This window comes from Lytechinus variegatus, chromosome 5 (assembly GCF_018143015.1).
Source record: "Lytechinus variegatus isolate NC3 chromosome 5, Lvar_3.0, whole genome shotgun sequence".
NCBI classification, from domain to species: Eukaryota; Metazoa; Echinodermata; class Echinoidea; order Temnopleuroida; family Toxopneustidae; genus Lytechinus; species Lytechinus variegatus.
In genome coordinates, this window is record NC_054744.1 from 24,679,534 (window position 1) to 24,703,309 (window position 23,776).

The following is a 23,776-nucleotide window of genomic DNA, read 5'->3' on the forward strand; positions in this document are numbered from 1 at the left end:
TTTTTGCTACTTGTGTACTCGTTCCATACATAGGATTAGCATTGGATCCACACATTCCTGAATCACTCCGCTTGCCTTCCTATTCCAGTCCGAACGTTCCTGAAACAGTCCGCTTGCCTTCTTATTCCTGTCCGCACGTTCCTGAAACTGTCCGCTTGCCTTCCTATTCCAATCCGCATGTTCCTGATAAAATCCGCATGGCTTCTTCTTTCCTTCTTGAAGCTGACCTGATTGCGGATGGTTTCCGGAAGACGCGGAAGGGTTTAGGAAGGGCAGGACATCATCAGGACATCGTCAGGACAGGGTCCCGAAGGTGTCAGGAATTCATTATCCGCGTTCAAATTTTGGTCTCGACCAAAATTTGGATGCGGACAAATTTTGATTTCCCGAACACCAGGAAGGGTTTAGGACAGCGTGCGGACACTCCTAGGAATGTCCGGACAGGTTGCGGAAGGGTCGCGGATTGTAATTATTACATTCCGCGCCTTGTCCTGACGCTGTCCTGGCCCTAGTGGAAAAGGGGTTTTAAGGGAACTGATTCGTGACAAAGAAAAGAATTGTATATGAATTCCATTAAGTCCGACTCTTTTGTGGTTAATGATGTCTAAAAAAATGTTTTTATAGAGGTTTGTGAATAATAAGTCTAATTAAGTATTGAATGCATAGGTAAAATCATTTATTCAACTGACATAAGGTAACATTTTCTTTTAATCACTCTTATTTATTTTGTATTACCTCCGTTAAACCCTCGTCAATATCTAAACTGAATATATATTTGAATCACGCTAGGAATGTGACACCACCCGACTGAATATTCAGATCTTGCCTTGTACAAATAATATCTCATACCTTGTGAAAATATAGGTGCAACGTCCTATTAAAGCGTCAAGACAGTGCAGCACGTGTCAATGCCCTCATTTAATGATCCGTCAATCGACATCCCTGTATCTGTGACGCAGGCTCTGAAAAAAGTTATTGATGGCAAAACAAGTCATGTTCTTAGACAAGAAGCATATTTAGATAATGAGCAAGTTTGCAGCATTCTACGATAGATTATCTTTGAAAAAAAAACACATGCCAGACGTATTCTATATTAATGATTTATTGTTGTTCTTCAAGCCAGACAGTTATACAGTGCGTCCCATAAAAAAACGAAACTGAGATTTATCGATTATTTATTATAACTTAATCACAAATAAAAGGGACAAATCACCTAACATTTTAGAGCTTAGAATCTCCTCTTTCATCTGAAATTGCCTAGATTATTTCTCATTCACGCATGAGTGAGCAAAACAATTTGAAGAGGGGATACCAAAAAGTCACTTGGCAGGCAGTATCTGGGTTTCAAAAGGAAACCCACATTTTTAAAAAGTTCAATATCTGTTCTTTAATTTGATACCTCAATTACAAAAAAGTGGTAAATAAATAACAAAGTTCTGGATATTTGAAATAAGGCTTGAATTTCAGTAATTTCATAAAATGAAGAGGTTTTACAGGCTAGCGTCCAGACTCACTCGACACACCGTTTTGTCGACGATCAGTCATGCATTCAGTCTTTTGTTAACCGTGCGCATAGCTTCTGTGGGAAACCGGTGAAAACACGTTTATTTAAGGAAATTATGGGAATACAAGCATTGTTTCGAGGGAACAGAACTTTTTTTTTAGTTCTTGACCATTTTCTGTGATTAAGGTATCAAATAAAAGAGTAGATATTGAACTTTTTAGGCATGTGCTTTTCTTTTTGAAATTCAGATACCCCCTGCCAAATGAGTTTTTGGTATCCTTTCTTCATATTGTTTTTGCTAGCTCATGCGGTAATGAGGAATAATGTAAGTTATTTCAAATAAAAAAGGAGATTCTGAGCTTTACATTGGTAGGTCATTTGTCTATTGTATTTACGATTAAGTTATGATAAATCATCCCTAAATCTCGGTTTCGTTTTTTTTGGGACGCACTGTATAAGGGGGAGTGGGTGGGTGGAGCAGCAGTACAAAACATTTTTGATGAATTTATTTTGCCGTCATCAATCATTAGGCAAGAGCTAATGATCTTTGATATAATGATTATTTTAATTATACCATTAATACCCGTGTTTACAAATTGAAATCCCGTCATGTTTTGCCTGTTTTTTTTTAAAGTATATGTTACCCGTTCAAAATTACCCTCGTTTTATTATTACTAATTAAAAGAAATGAAAGGCAAATGCTGCGATGCTTTCACTTCAAATACATTACTATACTGAGGGTAAATTTGGCATACCAATTCGTATTTCCAATCCAAGTGGGACGTCTTGTGTTTGATATACAGTGCGTTTCCGAAAAAAGGTAATCCAAATCCAAAGGGCTGATATTCGAAGCATATTTAATTTTGTGACATTATTGTGCATAAATATAAAAGAAAAAAAATCATCAGCTTTCCATTGATACCTTATTTGTGCCATTTGCGCTACGCATGACCGAATTAATTGGTGTTGAAGACACAAGGAGCAGAGACCATTTTTCCAAGTTTTGAAAACGTCATGAAAAGGCTGATGTAAATACTTTCATCGATGTCTGAGCTGGCAAAAATCTTTTGATTGGGACCATTTTTCTTCCAAAGATGTGTTAATAAGGGAATGTACTTGCACATCATAAACGAAGAGATTATTCCACAGTTGGACCAACGTTTTGAGAGACAGTTGTAGTGAGTATACAGGCATCTTTGGTGGATTCAGGACGGCGCTCTTGCCCATCGTTCCAACATCATTCGTGATAAACTCAGAGAACTCTTTGGACATTGCATTGTTGCCCTCAACCATGCCATTGAAAGGCCACCAAGAGCGTCTGACCGTACGCCTTGTAATTATTTCCTTTAGGGACACTTAAAAATAAGTTTTTTGCAAATCTTCCCCAAGATTTTGATGACTTGCAAGACCGAATTCGATATGAGGTGGATGCTTCGCACAATGATCCGACATTGCCATTGGAAAAATGCCCCAAGTAACACTTCATTCCAAAAATTACTTTGGAAAACATATTATTCTATCAAGTGCACATTTTACCCACTTTACCAAAACTTGGAAAAAGAGGGTCTCCCACCTGTTGTCTTCAACAGCGATTGGTCTGGTCATGCGTGGCACAAGTGGTAGAAATCAATGAAAAGCCAATATGTTTCTCATTTGTATCCATGCAGAATAATTTCACAAACTTGAATATGGTCCGAATATCAGCCCTCTAGATTTGGAGTACCCATTTTCTGAAAGGCACTGTATAACAAAAATATATCCTAAATTCTTTATTTCCATGCAAAGGAGCGGGTGTGCTATAATTTTTAACAATCTTCTTCCATTGTATTTATCGACCTTCTTTTTATGACTTATCCCATTGTCCTTGACTCTTAAAAAAAATTCAGGTGCTTTAGGATGACAAAACGTACTCCAGGTTCCTCTTTATGTCACAGTGATATCTGGGAGACCGACACCAGATCGATCAAAGCTATTACGTTATTTCCAATGGCATGCCATCGGTCGGTTTCGAGTCAGTTTCGTGGGTTGTGACCGTAGCATCACCAATCAGCGTTAGTGATTGTTCTATTAAATGACTTTACTGTTCTGCATGAGAAGTGAACTTCATGCCTGAACTTTCCTCCCCCTCTCAGAGAGAGATGAAGATGAAGGCCAATAGGTCTCCGGGGTTTGCTTATAGAATCCCAACCACTTCAATGTTTTCCCAGAGGAACATTTATGCCCTGCAACCCCTTCAAACATATTCGATAAAAAGGAAGGTTGTAGCAAAGGAGGGCCAGAAATCTAGGGGACAATCACCCTCCTATGATTTTTCAAGAAGTGAATTAAAAATTATTAAAAAAACACAAGAGGAATGATATAGATGAAAGCAGGGAGTAAACATAAAACTAGGTGTTAAATCCTGTCTCTTTTTGGGTTTTACATCCCCTAACAAAACACATGTACCATAGCGCCGCCTATGTACCCCCCACAAAAAAGTAATTCATATAATTCATATTTATTTGAAAATGTTTCCTATAAACTGACTGAAACGTAAAGGAGCATTATCATATGCAAACTGTATATTTGGTTTTACACTGGATAACACATCATCAACTCCACAACCACCATCTTCCTCCTCCTCATCATCATAATCATCATATCATCATCAGTATCATCGTCATAATCACCATCGTATAATCATCAGCATCATCCTCATCACGATCCTCCTCCTCCTCATCATAATCATCATAATCATCATATCATCATCAGTATCATCGTCATAATCACCATCGTATAATCATCAGCATCATCCTCATCACCATCCTTCTCCTTCTTCTCCTCCTCATCATCTTCATCATCATCAGGATCATTGTCACAATCAAAATCGTAATCATCAACAGAATCATCCTCATCATCGTCGCGGCCGTCAATATAATCTCCTCAATCATCATCATTATCATCGTCAAAACCATCGTCCCTCCTCCTCATTATTATCTACGAGACATCCTTTCTGTGGAGCGTTGTGGCCCAGTGGATTAGTCTTCGGACTTTGAAACAGAGGGTCGTGGGTTCGAATCCCAGCCATGGCGTAATTTCCTTCAGCAAGAAACTGATCCGCAATGTGCTACACTCAACCCAGGTGAGGAAAATGGGTACCGGTAGGAAGTAATTCCTTAAAAAGCTTTGTGCGCTATGAACGCCTAGCTTAGCAGGGTAATATAGGAGCGCCTTGAGCACCTAACAAGGTGGATATGTGCACAATATAAATACCCTATATTATTATTATTATTCAAGATGTTATGTCTACAATTTCTTTCGGGTGTGCACTGTTGTTACATTTAAGCCTGAAATATAATTCTCCATTCTCCCAAAATTTTGCAAAACCTCGTGATTCGCCGATCAAAATGACCGCAATCACTTAACATCTACCTTAGATTTCGATACAGTACAAGTACGGTTAGTATCAGGCAATCATTATGTTGTTCAGTCATCGGCTGGTGCACTTCATGTAATTTATGACCTTAGAGCTCTAATGAATTTTTAAGTACCTGAGCAACTTTCTTTATGAAATTTGCGTTTACGTCATTCAATATAAGTATATCTACTCAAGCTTAGTAATATTTTCATTTCAGTCTTGAATATTTTTTTTAGAACAGCCCATCCATTATCCATTTTCTAACATTTTATTTGAGTGTTTCTTTTCCTTTTACATATTCCTTTTCTAAATGTCCTTATGCTTTATTACATACATTAATATATTTTGTTCGTTTGTTCATTCATTCATTGATTGTTAGGAATTAGGTTGAGAAACATATACCTATCTATCTATCTATTTATCTATCTATATATCGATCGATCGATCTATCTATCAATTCATCTGTCTTTATATCTATCTATCGACCTATCCGTATATCTATAATATATCCATTTATCTATCTATCTATCTATCTATGGCGAATATGACATGAGCTTCATAATATTGTATTGTAAGATGCCATTTTGAATTTTATTCGAAATAATAATACACGGTATTTCGATTAATGACTGTTCCTATGTATTCCATTTCTCTAAAATGAATAAGAGAACAGAGCTTCACAAAGACACCACTAGGGTGTAAACACTCGGGGGGGGGGGGGGCATAACGAACTAAAAGGTAACGTATTTTGTTCACGATCAAATAACAAGGGTATTGGACATTTACACGTTGCAAAGACCTTTCTTGGCGCACTCTTCCTTATCCTTTCTTTCGTTTTCAAATTTGTACATAAATTCTCATTTTCTCTTGTTTAAAAAACTTAAAGGAGAACAAAACATTTGGAACAAGATAGCTTGTGTGAAAAAAGAAAAATCAAAGCCACAAATCAACGAAAGTTTGAGAAAAATCAGACAAATTTATGTGCGTTTGAATATTGCGATCACTACTGCTATATAAATCCCTATTGGCAATGCGACAAAGATGTGTGATGTCACTTGTGAACAACTCTCCCCGTTCCTTTTCTATATATTTCACTTAAACTGCCTATTTTATCACATCTCTCAGTAGATCATGTGTTCTTTCCATAGGAGAACATGTAATACAGATTTCTAAAGAATACACCATGGATGAAGAGTTTGTATCACCATAAAAATAGCAAAAAGAGACGTTTTGGGAGTATTTTATAGTCCATCAAAGGGAAAGTTGTTCACATGTGACATCACACATCCCCACATCCCACATCCTTGTCGCATCGCCAATGGGAGGATCTCCAGAGCATTAGTGATTGCAATATTTCTCATTATTTGTCCGATTTTTCTTTCTTTGTTCTTATTCTTTGATTTTTCTGTTTCATCACAAGCCAACTTGTTCCAAAGGTTTCATTTCCCTTTAACGTTTCTAAGACGAAGGGGCTGTCTTCACCATTAGTGCCTCCTATTCGTAGTCAAAATTACCATAATTAGTTCATATCTACCCCTGATCAATGTATACCACCTTCGAAATAAAACATTTGCACAAACTGGCGACACTCGTTGCCCTATGTACACGATCTGATCAAAGACGAATTAGAAGCTATGCCATGTATGAATTGCCAAACATTATCACTGATTATAGATGTGGAATGGCACCATGGCGGTAAAAAATGGACCAAATATGCAAGCCAGCCCTCTTAGCCCCCTTGGAAAGTACGGACTCATCTGCACTTTATCGCATTAAGATGTGTGTGCTAATAGAGGACACTTAAGATATACATGAAATGGATGAGACAGAGAGGGGTGCGACGTAGAGAGGGAGAGAGAGAGAGGAGGGGGGGGGGGTAGGTGCGATGGGAAAGGGCGGACGGAGAGCGTTAATAGAGAGTGATATATCAAACTAACATTGTTTTTTACAAAGATGGAAATGAGAAAGACGGAAGGTATAAAATGGATGGGAAAGAGATGTTAGTAAGGAATAAGATGAAACAAGTAATAATTATTCTTGCTCATTTAACATTTAGGACTTCCTTCTTCACAATGCTCTAGGCGCTATAATTTATACTAATGCTACTGTAATGCATCATGATTACCCCTTGATTCAACAGATCAGCTGTTACGCGAACTAAGTTTCAAGGAATATAATTCATACCAGGTACCCAGCTACCTCACCTGGGTTGAGTGCAGCACAATGTGGATAAATTTCTTGCTGAAGCAAAACGCACCATGGCTTGGAATCGACCACGACCCCCCCACACACACACACACAAATAAAGATAAAGATAAGAGAAATAAAAAAGTTGAAGGAATAGAAAGGGAAGGAGAGGGAGAGAGAGAATTCTGAAACTGAACATTGAAAAAAAAGTCCATAGGCCATGTTCTCTCTATGGTTCAAGTAATGAAATGTTTTTTTTTTACTTCCTCCCTTTAGGATATGCATATTTCTTCAACCTGAAAAAATGCGCCTTACAAAAGAAGGAAAATGGCATCCAGGGATTGCTTTTTGTTTCTTCCGTTCGTCATCTATCTTTCCCGGCCCTCGACCTTCTTCCTTCCCTGAGAGTTCCGGTCGTAAGTTTCGGGCAACATTCGAGTTGATGGGGGGGGGGGGAAGGTGGTTATGTTGGGCGTAACTTAAAGTGTATGTATTAGGATAATAATAAGGGAAGGGGACGGGGCGGTAGGGAAAGAGAGGGGAGAGAGTGTGGGGAAAGGGGAGAGGGGGGAAAGGAGAGAGGGGGTAGAGTGAATAAAAAAGAGAAAGGGGAAGAAAGAAGGGATTTTATTAAAGAAAGGGGAGAGAGGGAGAGTTGTTCTTTAATACAATATTTACAGAATGTGACAGAGGAAAGCGAGGGGGAGGGGTGTAAGAAAGGACGGAAGATAAGGAAAGGTGAAGAAAAGTGAAATGTGATAAGAAATAGAGCAGAATTCCCAAACGTACGAAGAGAGATCGAGGCAAACACGATGAGATAGATAGAGAAAGAGAGAGAGGGGGTGGAAGAGAGGGAGAGAATGATTTTTTCCCTCTTGGTTGTAACAACACGCGACTTACTTAGTACATCGTGACGCCATTTTTTTTCTTAAAAGATAATATAGACCATCGTTGGTAAAAGCAGAAGCACATGAATAATTCAGGAAAACGAATAAACGTATGGATAAAATCCCTTGCTATCCGATTCCAAATTCCTGTACCAAGACAGTAAGGGTGTTTTTCACTTAAATTATTCATAAATGGTATCAAATCACCTAACAGAATCTAAAAAATATCTATATTTCTATGTGATCTCATTTTCAAAATGTTAAGTCTACTTTATATCGCAGTCACCCCAAAACCGACTCTAAACTGATCAAAACTATCAGGTCAGTACTAATGACGTACAATAGGTAGGTTTGGACTTGGAGTTAGATTTGTCGGACGGTGTGGCCGCATCATTAGATTTGTCCTCATTGATAACCTCGTTTTTTTCGAGTTAACCTGTTTGAGAGAAGAGATTCAGATGTAATCATGAGCTGTTATAAACAAAGGCGATATGATTCACAATAAAAATAAATTCTAATTATAGATTTTTTTTTGGGGGGGATGGGGGATTTTTTAAAAGAATTACAAATCAAAAGGAAATATAAATGAAAATGTTATTTGAGACATTGAAGAGGAGGATGGACCGAAGTAGAGGACCGGGGCGCAAACGGAACGGGGGTGGGTGCTGGGTTGAATTCAGCCCCCACTTCTTTTCCAAAACCGTGTAGAAAAACGTACAAATTACCATCTGATTGTGATTTCTGTTTGCATGGTGAGCCCCCTCCCCCCTCCCCACCGTTGTGTTGTGTCGTTGTGCGGCGCCCTGTTTAAGGAAAAGTCCACCCCAACAAAAAGTTGATTTGAATAAAAAAGAGAAAAATTAAACAAGCATAAAACTGAAAATTTCATCAAAATCGGATGTAAAATAAGAAAGTTATGGCATTTTAAAGTTTCACCTCATTTCACAAAACACACATCTCGGTCGGTATGCAAATGAGGAACTGATGACACCACTTACTCACTATTTCTTTTGTATTTTATTATATGAAATATTTTATTTTTTGGTCATTGTCATGTGAAATGAAGCTTCAATCCTCCCTGAACACGTGGAATTTAGGCAAGGATGTCCTTATCAACAAATTCGTAAAAATCGAAATGTTTAATTCAAACAATTAAAACAAAAGGAATAGTGAGTGAGTGACATCATCGACTCTCTCATTTGGATGTAACTGGCTCGTTCACATAACTATTTTTTTTAAATAAGCGAAACTTTGAAATTGTGTAACTTTGTTATTTTACATCCGATTTTGATGAAATTCTCAGCATTGTGCTTGTCTCGTTTTTCTCTATTGATTCAAATCAACATTTTTCTAAGGTGGACTTGACCTTTATGGGGACAAAGTTGTGGGAGACGAAATGGAAATTATACGTAATAACTCAATCGAAATTATAATCTCGAGCTGCCGTTTCCAGCTCTGTACATTCAGTGACTCTTAACATGGGTTCAGTGCTTCACATTATGGTTCAATTTCGTGCTAAAGGAATTGGCACCATGTCTGGGATTTCAACTCCCGCATCCAGCCAGTTTCAAAGAGAGGCTGATTCACTGGGCACAGCACTACAGCAAGGAAACATGATGCTGAAAGGGACGCTAAATGTCTTTAAATATTGAACTATAAAATCCATTAAAGGTCTTCATACTTTGATGTGTATATTAGATGAAAGACCAGCAGAGCTTAAATAAATTAGACTCGCATGAATTATATCTGTTTTAGATTTTACGGATATTACAACTCTCGTTCGATGAAATGAATCCTTGATCTATCCTCCCTTCGAAATATCACGAATATTTTTTTAGTTTAGCTTTGATTGTAGGTAGAATCTAAATTCGTCTAATTGTTATATTGCATAAGGAAATTTTGTTGTCTTTTCAGAAGCATTATGAACTTCTTCTTTTGCTCATTGCTTTTTCTTTGGTTCAGTTTAATCTATGCGACTTTTCTTTTTTTCTTCAACTCTTAGTCTCCCATTAGTATATTACAATCCTGAAAGAATATAGAGTGCTCGGACTTTGTCTAGGATTACTGTAATGTATCAATGTCACATCGGTGTTCCTTGTGATGAATGTGTGTTTTACTTGCTAGATACTTTGTTATTCACAAAGAAAATCTGTATCTCCAACTGAAAGAAGACACCAATTTCCTTTCAGCATTTTCAGAGTTTAAGCTGAACGTTGAAACAATGCTGATAGCCACTGCCACGATACTTTTTTTCTCTCTCTCTCTCTTTTGGAAAAATGAAAGAATTAGGAGGGGAAGGTAAAGTGAAAAAAATAAAGCACTCAGCAGAAAACAATGGCACAAATATCAAGTTAGGAAGAAAAGGAAATATTTTCGTTTTCATCATGATACGCATTCCGCCAAAATTCCAAACAAATATAAGGTGTGACAAAATTATTACAAGCGCACACATTGTAATATTTATGTCCTTTGGAAGCGCATAGACACATTATTCATAATGTGATATGCGCTATACAAGAACTGTTTATTATCATTATTGTCTTTTAATGTAGGATGCCATGAAAAGAGTGATCAAAACTTAAAAAAAAGAAAACTGTGGCATAGACAAGAAAGAAATGTACTTGAAATTGAATTTACTTCTTAACCATTTACATGATCAACATTTCATAAAGGAAGATTTAAAAAAATGGGGGGAAATATCAACTTTTGAAAAAGAGGGAAAAAACGATCCAAAATATTATTTCATCATGATATGAATTCTGATATGCATTCCGCATAGGCCCCCATAGATATAAGGGACGATATAACTGCAGTTGTACAATATACATGTATTGCCGTGTTTCAATATGAAATGCTATTCATAGCGATCAACCACGTTAAAAAGTGTGTGGCATAGATATAGATTGTCGTAAATGAATTCACATCTTCAACACTTAAATGATCACCACTTGTTACGTGGGGACACTCGGCCTGCAAAGTCCATATCTCTAAGTGAAATCTCCAAGTTATTATCCGTGGAAATCATCTTGTTCTCCCGTGCATGCATGAGTGCAAAAGTCGGTTCCCGGGGTATCCTGCGCCCCCGCTTGGAGACGATTTATTCCGGTCTTTGACGAGGAACTGGGTTAAGAATAAGCAATGTTGGTATGAAGGGGAGATAATCCTTCATTCGGGCTCAGGTCAAGTGAGTTACTTCATCTGAACTCTGCCCGCGGCATATAAGTCAGAGAAAGGAGATATTCGAAGTAATATTGTAAATCATCATGGCACTATGTGCGTTACTGATGCATGATCATTCAAAAGTAAGTTACATTTCACCACAGTAGAAAACAAAAACATACAAATCAAAATAGATCAAAATTCAATCCTTGCTATGTTTCTGTTCTTTATTAAAGAAAAAAACTCAATAACCTAAAGTGATGTATTATCATTGTAATAGGAGGTAATACGCTGATTTAATAAACTTGTGAAATCTGCACCCTGAGAAAAAAAACACTCCCCGCTAAAAGTTAATTTAAAACTGAATGAATATGCTACTGTGATTGGCTATTGAATTGATAATCAAGCGCGCCGGAAGACTTTCAGTTTTTTTTTTTTTGGGGGGGGGGGGGCAAAATCCCGAAGGGGGCACAATATTTTTGTTAGCGTGGGTACCGAAGCGATCGAGCGGGAGAGGGTGTGGCAACCCCACGGTAAGGACTTTGTGTAAAAATGGAGTATAAAAGTTGCGTTTCTAAGAGCATTCAAGAATAAATTTCTTGAGAATCGAACATAGAATTCACTACGAAAACTATACTCATAATTTATGAGAACCTATGAAATCTACGCGCAAAACTGTCAAACCGAAATGTGGTTTTCATGTCTGATCAATTAAAGGGATGGTCCGGGCTGAAAATATTTACATCTATAATACAAAGAGGTGACTTCACTGAGCAAAATGCCGAAAATTTCATCAAAATCGGACAACAAATAATGAAGTTATTGAAGTTTAAAGTTTAGCAATATTTTGTGAAAACAGTCGTCATGAATATTCATTAGGTGGGCTGATGATGTCACATCTCCACTTCCCGTTTTCTTATATTATTAAATAGAATCATATTTTTTTCATTATTTCATACTTGTGTGAATAATATGTCTCCCTTATAATGAAATAAGTTGCAGCAATAAATATCTAATGCACTAAATCGGTTGTCAATCCAATTTTTCTAGTTTTTGGAGGAAAAGAATTGAATAAACCTAATTTCATATAATAAAATACAAAAGAACAAGTGGAGATGTGACATCATCAGCCCACCTAATGAATATTCATGACGACTGTTTTCACAAAATATTGCTAAAGTTTGAAATTCAATAACTTTATTTGCTATCCGATTTTGATGAAATTTTCAGCATTTTGCTCAGTGAATTCTATTCTATGTATTAAGATATAAATATTTTCAGCCCGGACCATCACTTTAAATTACGTATTACGCTTATATATTGGCTCAAAATACCAGAAATTACATTTTTCATGCAATATCCTTTCAGAAACATTTATTTATGTACATTTGCATACATGGACGACGCGAGAGAGCACAATCATCATACGTTTCAAGTAATTCCTGTCAGAACAAGGAGTCTATTAAGCAGAATAAGCGTAACAACAGAAACAAAAAAATCTAATGAATGTCTTTTCAAATTCAAATTGTTATAGTGTTCTGACGTGGCAGACGTCGATAAGCACTTAAATCCCCATTCTATGCAAATCATTTCTGACATCAGCATTGGAGATAGTCCCTGATTATCCATGCGTGGGCAATACGTTTCATATTTTTTAACTGGAGGAAAAAGAAATATTGTCTAACAATTTAAAACTTTTCTGAAAATCATTAAAGTTAAATACATTACTCGATTTATGCGTTCCCTTTTGCATGGTTTGTATGGCTGGAAAGCACTTTTGGATGACTTCAAAATCTTCTTTTTTCTTTACATATTTTCTGGGGAAAATGTGATGATCATAACCAGGAGATGATGAATATTAAATTCCAGGAAATATTCATTTGTAAACAATCATGAACTAATTGACAACTACCTCAGTTCATAATATACATTATGAAACATTATTTAGAAGAAAACAATTACTTTCAAAAGCGGATGTGGTTGACGGTACACTTTCAATTTGCCATTCAGTTTTAGTCTGAAATGTACTCATTAAAAGGTTAAACGTTATAACACTGTTATAAGACGGAAAAGGGGCTTATCAAAGGTATGTTTCACAGAGGGACATGTTCGTCAAAAGACGCGAGGATTACTATGATATGTAATTTCCCCGTCAGGGGCGAAATTTGTTAATTTCTGACAATGGAAATGACAATTTTTAGGCAGAAAAGTGCCTTCATCGTTTACATTTGTCCTTAAAAAAATATAATTTTTCTACTTTTAGGGGGCACATTGACATGGAAGGGGGTAAATCTCGTTTTGCCCTCCAAATAAAATTTGGGGGGCAAGTGCCCCCTCCCCCGCTTCCGGCGCCTATGTTGATATGTTGATAATATATGCAATATTTACAATGTTTTTAACGCAAAAAAACATTGTTTATCATTGCCATGATCATGGTGGTTAGTATTTCATAGGCAAAGAATCACGCAAGAAATTCCGACCTCTCTACTTATCCGCTTTCTCTATCCGGATAGAGAGTGACACAGTTAGATAGACGAATTTTCAAGGACGCCAGAGCTGCATTGCGATTCTAACCCCCAAATTCTCTTTCTTGTGCCAAATAACCAAAATAAGACATGTGAAAAATGTCCCTTCTGCTAAGAAATCTGATTGATCCACTCTTTTAAATTCATGAACAATTAACAAAATACTAATTTTCTTGATGTTTTGTACACTTGCTTCCCTAAGTGGATATTTTAGCCAGTGTTATTTGAATGGGGAGTGACGTCAGTTTTATTTATTTATTTATTTTTTTACCTCAAATGAATTAAAGGGGTTTTGAGTTAAAACATTCACCTCTCTGCTTTATACTCTCTCTTTCATGTTTTTTTTTCTTATTTTAGGAGGTGTGGGGTCTTATTTCAATACTTGTAAAATCATGCCTGGGGCGTTCCCCCTGCCCCCTCCTGTTGCGCCACAATGCAGTAGCTGATTAGTATCAATGACGACAACCTTATCGAGCAGCGAATTAACTACCATCACTCCTTTAATTCCTTGTCGCCGTAAATTGGCATTAAGATCATGTGCAAATAGAAAAAGCAAATCGTCCAATCGATCTACTTGTCCAACTTCAGTCCCGAGCGTACGATCTTGTGTAAACTCTGTTACTTGTCTTACATGTCTAATGTATCACAACTGTCAGTTGAGCGCATCGGATCGCCATTTTCGGCGGCATCGGGATAAGAGGAAATTAAACGAATTCGTCCATGGTTTTGATTTGTAGATTATTAACCAACATAACGAATAAAGAGACTGTCAAGTGCGATCAGTAAAATGACGATCTACAAGGTACGAAATGTATGGTAAAGAGTCCATAAATCAGTCGAACTCTTCGTCGCTTTACGATTGTAACAATACATGCATCTTCTTTTCCCTTGTATACGGTCGAATTCACGTGATGAATCGGCTGTTTTGAGTAAATACATGAATAAGACTAGATTTTGATACTGTAAAATCGGAAAATAACATCAGACAAGTGTATACAAATCATTAATCAACGATTCTAAATTGTTATGTAAATAATTAATTCTAAGTTTTTGAAGAGCAACTACCACAAGTGCTCCTGAAACAAATTATCAATACCAATTATTTTAATCAATAATGATGATGACAGTAGCCGTTGAAGTAAGTGAAGGTAGCTATCATTACATCTTGTATTGCCTGGTTCGAAACCCACTAGGTGACATGAAGGAGAAATAAAATTATTCGTGGATTATTTCGTTCCCTCGAAATGTTATTTCGAACCCACGGAATAATATTTCGTCTCTCCCCTCCGTGGAGTTGCACGCATAATTATGCATGCACACGTCATGTGATATGCGCCATGCGGCGATCTTGGGAGGAGAGAGACGAAATTTCGAGGGAACGACATAATATTGGGAGAATTTTTTCCTCCTTCATGTCACCTGGCTGGCTCTGTAGCCTGGATATATTCGGACGCCTAAAGTTATTCGACTCTTTGGCCACAGTCACACTGTCGGAATAAAAAAAAATGTACAAACAATCGAAACCGATCTGATATTACTTTATTTTGTTAATGTGAGTTACATAATTGTCGGTTGTTTTGGAATCGGTTTAAACGGTGTGACTATAGATTAAAGACTTGAGTCACTGAACTATCATCAGAACCGGTAAATAATGTAATAATCATGGGAGGGGGAGAGGGGGGTTGAGAAAAGTAGAGAATCTCTGAGAGAGGGAGAGACAGTTGGAGAGAAGGGTGGACGGACATGCAGGCAGAGAGAGGGAGATTGAGATGGAGACAGACAAATATAAAAATATAAAGAGAGAGAGAGGGGGGGGGGGTCTAGATCCATCACATAAAACAACTACTTTGCTTTGCGCATGACATGACATGAAAGTACAATATCACGTGACAACGACGTAGACTTCAGCTGCCTACTGCTTATAAACGCGAGATGAGTTGGTGCACTCATATCGCTGGATGAAGTTGTTGAAAGCGCGATTTATAAGATTCGCTTCACGTCAGTGGACGAACACATTCATCTCCATTCCGCATCTTTTCCAAATGATTGGTGCTAATGAAAGTTAATACTCTGTAATAATTTCCTTAATTTGATTTAGTGAATACTGGACAAGCAAAATGACTAGGACCACATACGTTTCCTCCGTGACTACAGAGTCGGCAATCTTAAATCCATTAAATGCATCTCTCTTAAATGGTCTTTCAAATTATACCACTTTTGCGAACTCCAGCCCCGAATATGACTTTCCATACTATGTCACACCGTCTGAATCCCATTTCAACGTTTCGAAGACACCTACTTTCGAGTTGGCCTACCTGATAAGAATCATCACCCTCTCGACAATCCTAGTTCTCTCAGTGCCTCTCAATTTCATAGTTCTCCTCACCGTTTGGCGCCAACGAGGCCAGAAGTCCCGCGTCAACCTCCTCGTCCTCCACCTCTCCATCGCCGACCTCCTCATCACCTTCATCAACATCTCCACCGATGTGATCTGGTTCTGTACGGTGGCGTGGTTGGCTGGGAATACCATGTGCAAGTTGATCATGTTCATGGAGACCTTCGCGATGTACGCGTCGTCGTTCGTCCTCATCGTCATCAGCATCGACCGGTACGCCGCCATCGTCCACCCGCTCAGCGTCAGGGCCGCTGACAGGAGGTGTAAGATCATGCTGAGGGTGGCCTGGGGATCAGCTGCTGTCTGTAGCGTACCTCAGGTAAGGTACCCTTTCCGTTACTAGTTTTGAAATGTGATTCAATTAAACTTGACAATATAATCATTGCATCGAAAGAAGTTCGTTTTATAAGCTGTACGTTATGGAAGAATAATGCAAATACAAATACATTGGATAAACTTTCCAATTCAATGTATTAATTCATAGCATATGTATGAAAAATAAGATAAGCAAAAAGCAAAAAAGTGCATGAAGATATGAATACACGGACCAGAGACAAACGTCCTTTGGCAAGACATTAAGAATGTACCGAGTACAAGAAACTACAGTTTGAAATGCGAACGGGGTAGAGGCATCCACCATTTGAATATCTAAAAACTGAAGAAAAAAAATGACAAAAAAGTAAGTTCCAGCCAAATATCTGATGGTAAATCCACTTTTTAAAGATTAGAGGAGACTTGAAGGAGGGACGTTGACCATTCGTAGTTTCCCACATTATGACTTTAATAGATGCACTGATAGGGGATGTTTTAAGAAGATTGAATATATAGCTGACGTGATCATGGTTAGTGAGCAGCTACTAATACTGTTATGGTATTGGCTATTGCTATAGATTGAAGATCGTGATTCCTTTTTCCGATTTGTCACATTGCACAGGGTAATCATTTTATGCAAAAGTTACAAAGTTTTATTCACACAAAAAGTGAAACTATAAGAAACTGAAGTAAACAAAAATGCACGGTAAATGCATTTGAAACCATCGTTTTTCAGTAGTGGAAACGGAGGACATTAACGACATAATTGCATTTGACACTGCACCTTTGGGATTTGGATAGATTATTCTTTAAGATTATTGGTTTATTTAGATTACTATTCCATTTCTGATAAATTTTCAAGTCAAATAGTGAGTAGAAATAATGCTGACAATATAATGCTGCACACTCTTTCAAAAAATGTATTTTTAATGTCGATAGAACATAATGATTGGTTGGAACATTATGGTTGGTTACACAAGACGTGATCGGTCATTTATTTGGAACGGCCATGGGTAAAGTGTAATGACCATACATGGGTTTGAGATGAGGACGATTTTTCAAATAACAATGATCCAAACCGCCATCTTATAAAACTTTATTATATGACACACCACTTCGACTGGGCATACGAATAAATACATGTACTTATTACCTATAAGCAGTCTAAACGCCCTTGGTTATGCCTCGTGTGTCCCAAAGGTAAGTCGTGCGTGTAATTCTTACCAATGTCATCGTAAATGTGTATTATTTGTATAATATTAAGAAGGAAGATGAGCCAGGTCCTAGCAAGACGATTGGCTGAGGGCTTACACGTGACCAGCATGGCAACCTAGACTGAACATGATAAAAGACAGCTCATTGGCTCTCCCATATAGGGCCATGTACTATTACGTTTTGAATAACTGTTAATCTAAGTTAGATGTAGACCTATCGTGATGCCTTTGAGAGAAGGTTGATTCCTCACGGGTCCGTGGCCTTATTTTTATGAAAAAAATATAGTACATCTATTTGTCAGGGCAGAAGAATAGTAAACCACATTTGGAAAATTCGAAAAAGTTCCAATACCTCGGCTACCGCCTGGGGGATGTCTGATTTTATATATTCTATATACCAAAGTGTACCTTGTTACGCCCACATTATACGCCTACATTGATGGCAGTCAGTATGTATATGTATTACAGAACATCCGAAATATCTTGTTTAGTAGCATACTTTTAAATTCTAGGGAGACGCACATGTGTAAGCTAGACCCCCCCCCCGAGAAATTATATTGAGAGTGATAAAAATATGAAACAATTGTGTATTTCTGTAGATTAAGAAAGGGGCGAATAAAAATGTCATTCTCCTCCACTGAACTTCGTCTGGTTTACTTGGTATCTAAACAAAGATACATTCACCATTCCAGCATTAAATCTAATTAACTTGCTTCTTTGATCCACATTTCAATAGTCTTTGTAAAATTCATTGTCATTCGTTGTCATAGCTGGCATAAGCCTTCCTAATCCACCCTGGATGCAATACTCTATAAATGCCCTTTTCACATGCCCACACAAACTGTACTTCAGGATATTACTATCCACTACCAATAAAAGTCACATCTATATCTGTTTTTCGACGGGTATCTAATATTTCAACAGCGTTCACGAAAATTCTCTCCATGCCTTGACATTTTAGATGGTATATGTCCATCATTTTTTTTAGTTTTTCGTTTGATGTTTGGTTTATGTGGAAAAGGTTTTTCTTTTCTTCAGTAATTCCAGGCCATTATGTCGCATATCTATATTTATCGGTGGTTAATTGTATACGGGATTTAGCTGCATTGAATAACTAAATAAAAAGAATGTCGAACAAAATGCCCAATAAAAGGGTCAGACTTATTACAAGGACCGATAAAAACATATGGGGAGCACCAAAAAAAAAAAAAAAATTAATTACAAAGTATAGATACAGTTGTTTAAAGTAAAATTACTATTATTTCTTTTATGAAATAAACCAACAGATTGTGAAGACATATTCGCTATTTAATTTCCATGATCCATTCTTTCGTAAAGTCCGGTGTTGATTTTTCGATTAGCTTTATGAATCATCCTACCAGTTTTTAGGTTAGTGGTTTTGTTTTAGTGGGTTCGTTCCACGATACAAGCGCATTTGAATGTTTTTGACAGATAATATGGCGCTATATAAATTATGTGCATCATCATCATTATCATCATCATACATAGGAAATGTATATAACATTGTTCTTCATAATATGTAAACAAACACGAAGTTTTTGTTAAAAATAATTGAATAAAAAAAACAGTTTCGTCATGGAATCTATAGATATTGTTTGTATTTGTAATTTCTTATCAGCTCGAAAACTATTGGCTAAAAATATCTTCCGATTCACCAATTTTCGACAAAGACCTCCCAGCTGTTCTTTGTCATTTGACGAGTACATATTTTCAATAGATTTACCATGTTTTTGAATTCGTCATATTATGTCGGGGAGAGAAGGTATTATCATGTTTGAGAAACATCTTTCGTGCGCCGCCAAGAAAGCAGCGAAATGAAGCCCCGTAAGCCCACCTTCGGTTCAATTTCCGTTTTCATGTATTCGATCAGACAGGGGAAATGCCAAAAGGCAAACATTAAGAGTAGATCGAGAGGAGAAATACTTTCTAAAATGTTTTTTAAACAGTGTTTGCTAACATGAATGATACAGAAAGGTGACTATTTGGGATTACATGCTTCCACATTTAAAGGGAAGTTCACCATGACAAGGAGTTCATTGTAAAACTGACAGTACAATATCAATAGAAAAAAGAAAGTGAAGGATTTGAGGTAAATCCACGAAAGATTTAAAAAGCTATTGGAATTTTATCTTTGGTCATGTTGGTTTTGTGACACCATATGCGAGCAGTCTCCCATGTACTGAATATCGAATGAAAAGAATCAATGGAATTCCATTTTCTAATATATATATACATATACTTCTTATATAACATCAAATTACATAAAAATTATTTCACATCCGCTTCAGAATCTGAAAGAAGACAATTTTTATCTATCGTGAACCTTTAGAAAATGAAGCTTACCGGTATGCATATTACATTACATAACATACATGGGGCAGCTTATATGACGTAACCAATCAAAGACTAAGAATTCTAACAACATTTTAATCTTTAAAGAATTTTCATCAAACTTTCACCAATATGTTTTCTTCTTATTTTCTAACAATTTTTTGTCAGGGCAAACTTCTTATTTAACGCAAACATTCTCAATTCGGGCTGAAATGCTGTTAATGCATGGAAGTCATTATGCCGATATTTCTCACTCATTTGAGAAGGGATATGTGTCAATCTTAATGAGAATTTCAAACTGGCGAGGAAATTGAGTCCGATGAAAAGATGCAACACTTTAAGATTGGATTGTTCAATACCCTCGAAATACAATAAATATAAGAACAGCAATGTATCTAACATGAAAAAAAAACACAAAAGATGAATAAATATTCAAAAAATTATTGTTGACAATACAATCACTTGTTTGGAAAATAGGAAGTTGGAAGCGGAGATATATCAGAATAGACGAGGGGTGCTTGGGAGACGAATTTATTACGAAACTGAGAGAGAAAGAGAATGAACTAAAGAGTGTGAGACACCGAGAGAGAAAGAGAGAGAGAGAGAGAGGGGGGGGGTAATAAATGAGGAAAACTTCAAAATTCATATAAAAACAACATGGAAAAAATTGTCTAAACAGTGCTTGGACATGAAAACTACTCATAATGCAAGGAAAAAGATAAAATGATGAAAAAGATCCACATAGCATGTATACGATTAGAAGTGGGGAGGGCGGGGGGGGGTACAATGCAAATTTATGTTGAAAAAAAAAACGGTCAGAGCTTGGGGTTGAATCTATTCACCCGCACTGACATTTTGTGAGGATTAAGTGGACTTTGGGAAATGTTACCAGGGGTAGGTTCGGTCCCGCTGTCTCGAGCAAGGACACCATAAATATTCAACAAAAGACATTTCACCAGGTCTTAGTTACTCGGAAATCCATGTGAACCGGAACGTGCAACAAAATAATTCACCCTACCTCGCTGTGAGATGTAGAATAGTTAGGGTTTCAGTGTAACATGGTTATAGTCACTGGCGTAAACATGTTATCAGAATACATAAAAGAAAATCGGCTCGCTTGCTTTGTTTTCTCATAGATCTTCGGGATCAGTGCACCATATCCACCAGTGACCCCCTGGATCCCCCCGGATTTTTCAAGTAGTTGCAGTCTTATAATTATAGATTAAAATGGCACACCAATTTGATGCTTTCAACTATCCCATGCGGTGGGGGTAGTAAAGTTTTGAATATGCTAAGCCTATCCAATTTGTGGATATCACACTAAAAAAAAAGATATATAAATATGTATTGGTGCCTATTTGCACATAGGAAAAAACACATTTTTTTTTTTTTTTTGGGGGGGGCGTAAAGATGGGTTTGGTCAGTTCCGTTTGGCATCCAAAAAAGTGCATGGCTTTTAAAGACTTACTTCGTTCTTATGGTTCTACATTCGTAAAAATACTTATGTCACTTGTGAGCTGCATCATAGTGACATTTTTTTAGGATTACTAGTTTGTTTAAAGAAATTCATGGGTATTTTCATAAAGGTGTATTTGAATGATTATGTCTGAATATAATTATTTTTGAAGCAGATATCGAATAATGAAGAGGGTTCTATTTGTAATACAATCACATGAAAGGACGTCCCGGAAGTGCTGTCATAATAAGTAAAATTTAATTATAGCTCATATTGATAAGGAAAGCTTTATGGATTTTCGCCGAACCTTCGTTGTAATGGTGGACCGCTCCTGTTTAAGATACAATCTTAATGATAAAGCTCTTCGTGTCTCTACGTTCAGTCTTTGCTATCGAATACCACTATGCCTAGCATACATGTCCGTACACAAATCTGCATACCGTGGGGATCGGGTAGAATGAACGTCGTGGGCAATTGAGATGTTAAGGAGAGCTTAGAGAAATGATTTTAGGCCATCAATGCCTTAAAGTCTCATAGACTTTATCCTGGTTTTGGTTGAACCGCTTAGTATGCTTAGGACGGCGATTATGCGTGAAACAGTACCGGGCTTGCCTGGGGCGACAACGTAACCATGTTTCAACCGTGATATTCCCCTGAGGAAATTTGATGGTGGAGATCGTTTATGAAATCACGTGATAAATATAACCAGTGTGAATGAGGAGTTTTAGAGAGCAAAGGTAAGCCATTTTAATCGCTTCCAGCTGCAACACGGGATCAGCACGATTAAGGGTTGGTCTATTTCCTTTAGGAAATGGAATGCTAAAAGTCATTAGCCTTCCGAATCAAGTTCATAACCCAATATCTCATACCCTGCACAATGAACAAATATATACATAAGCTACGTTAATAATACAAATTAATTATTTATCATATTTTGTGGATCAATATCGAATCCAAACTGGCTGATAAAAAAAAAGGGTTTGGGAAGTAATCGAAATCTATAGTAAATCAATCTACATCTTGGAGCCCTCTTGGAAATCCTTGAAGTCCATGCTGGAATGGTTTACAATGAAAATATTTTTATAATATTGACTGGCCTTGAGGGAGATACCAAATATATTTCCCAAACTAGTCTCATATTGCCCCGAGTCGAAGACGAGGGCAATATGGGTCTAGTGAGGGAAATATATTTGGTATCTCCCGAAAGTAACGCCAGTCAATATTATTATTATTACCTGTTCAACTCTTTCTGGTACATTGAATTAACATATTGATAGATTATATAAGTAAATTGTTGGACTTACCTTGGTCAAGCCTCTAGTGTCAATTCTGTACTTTACCATTATGACGTACTTAAAAGCGCTCGGATAAAGCGTTGTCTTTATTATGACGTAAATTGTTGGTGCGCGGATCCTTATGAAGCGTATCTCTTTATACGCATCCACAAATGCGCTGGGTTTGATGAGCTCGGAATACGGATATTATGGACCGCTAATTATTGTACGCAGGTGCAGTAGGAAAATTACTCTTTTCGGAGAGGAGGGGTGTACGAATATTATGGTCACTCGTCATTCAGCTGATCGCTGACCGAGCCATTGTGACGTAGTTTATGTTGAGTTAATCAGTTAGACAGAGAAAATACGCGTTTATATCATGTCTCCGAAATGCCTCATTCAGGTAATAATGCCTAATATTACATAGGTTATGTAGATTCGAATCAGTGATAGGTCAATACGCCATCACGTGACCATAGCTGCGAGGATCGCATTTGTTATATTCTAGGTTTTGACGTCACTTTAGGGAATATACTGCGTTGTATTTTCAATTGCGGTGTTATATTCACTAAGGTGACGTCACTCGCTGTATACAAGTTGCGTACCAAGGTAGTTTATATGATGTACGCGCTAATTTTAACGCGTCGACTGCATGAAGAACGCGCTTGACGTATTTTCCAAAAAAAATCTATTATGACGTAGATGGATCAGACCTGTAGCAAGAATTTCGGGTTTGAGCCAGATGATGAATGCAATTTCTGATGGCGAATCCACATAGACTATATAATATAACAGATATTGCCTGATCTATCGTTTTAATAAATAACATTTCAACTCCCCTCCGAAGCTATATTTTTCCCTCGGGATAATATTTTCCCTCAGCGCTGCGCGCTTCGGGCAAAATATAATCCCTTGGGAAAAATATAACTCCGTCGGGGAGAGAAAATGTTATATTCAAACTCTAGGTAGGCAATATCTGTATAATATTGAAATATGATATTCCCTAAACAGTCGACCACATACAGATTTAAACTAACCTCATGAAACCGTTGCTAGGCAATGTGGCAGTGTCAAACTTCATGGCATCTGGATATGATTTCATGTAAATGAACTG

General features: G+C 37.2%; 1 long non-coding RNA gene across 1 annotated transcript; it reads right to left on the bottom strand.

Annotated features, from left to right (window-relative positions):
* Nucleotides 1-855: 855 nt before the first annotated feature.
* LOC121414834 lies at nucleotides 856-23,776 on the bottom strand. Its single transcript, XR_005969918.1, has 2 exons — nucleotides 23,700-23,776; nucleotides 856-962 (listed from the first exon to the last, which is right to left on the bottom strand). It is a non-coding gene; the product is annotated as an uncharacterized LOC121414834 (long non-coding RNA).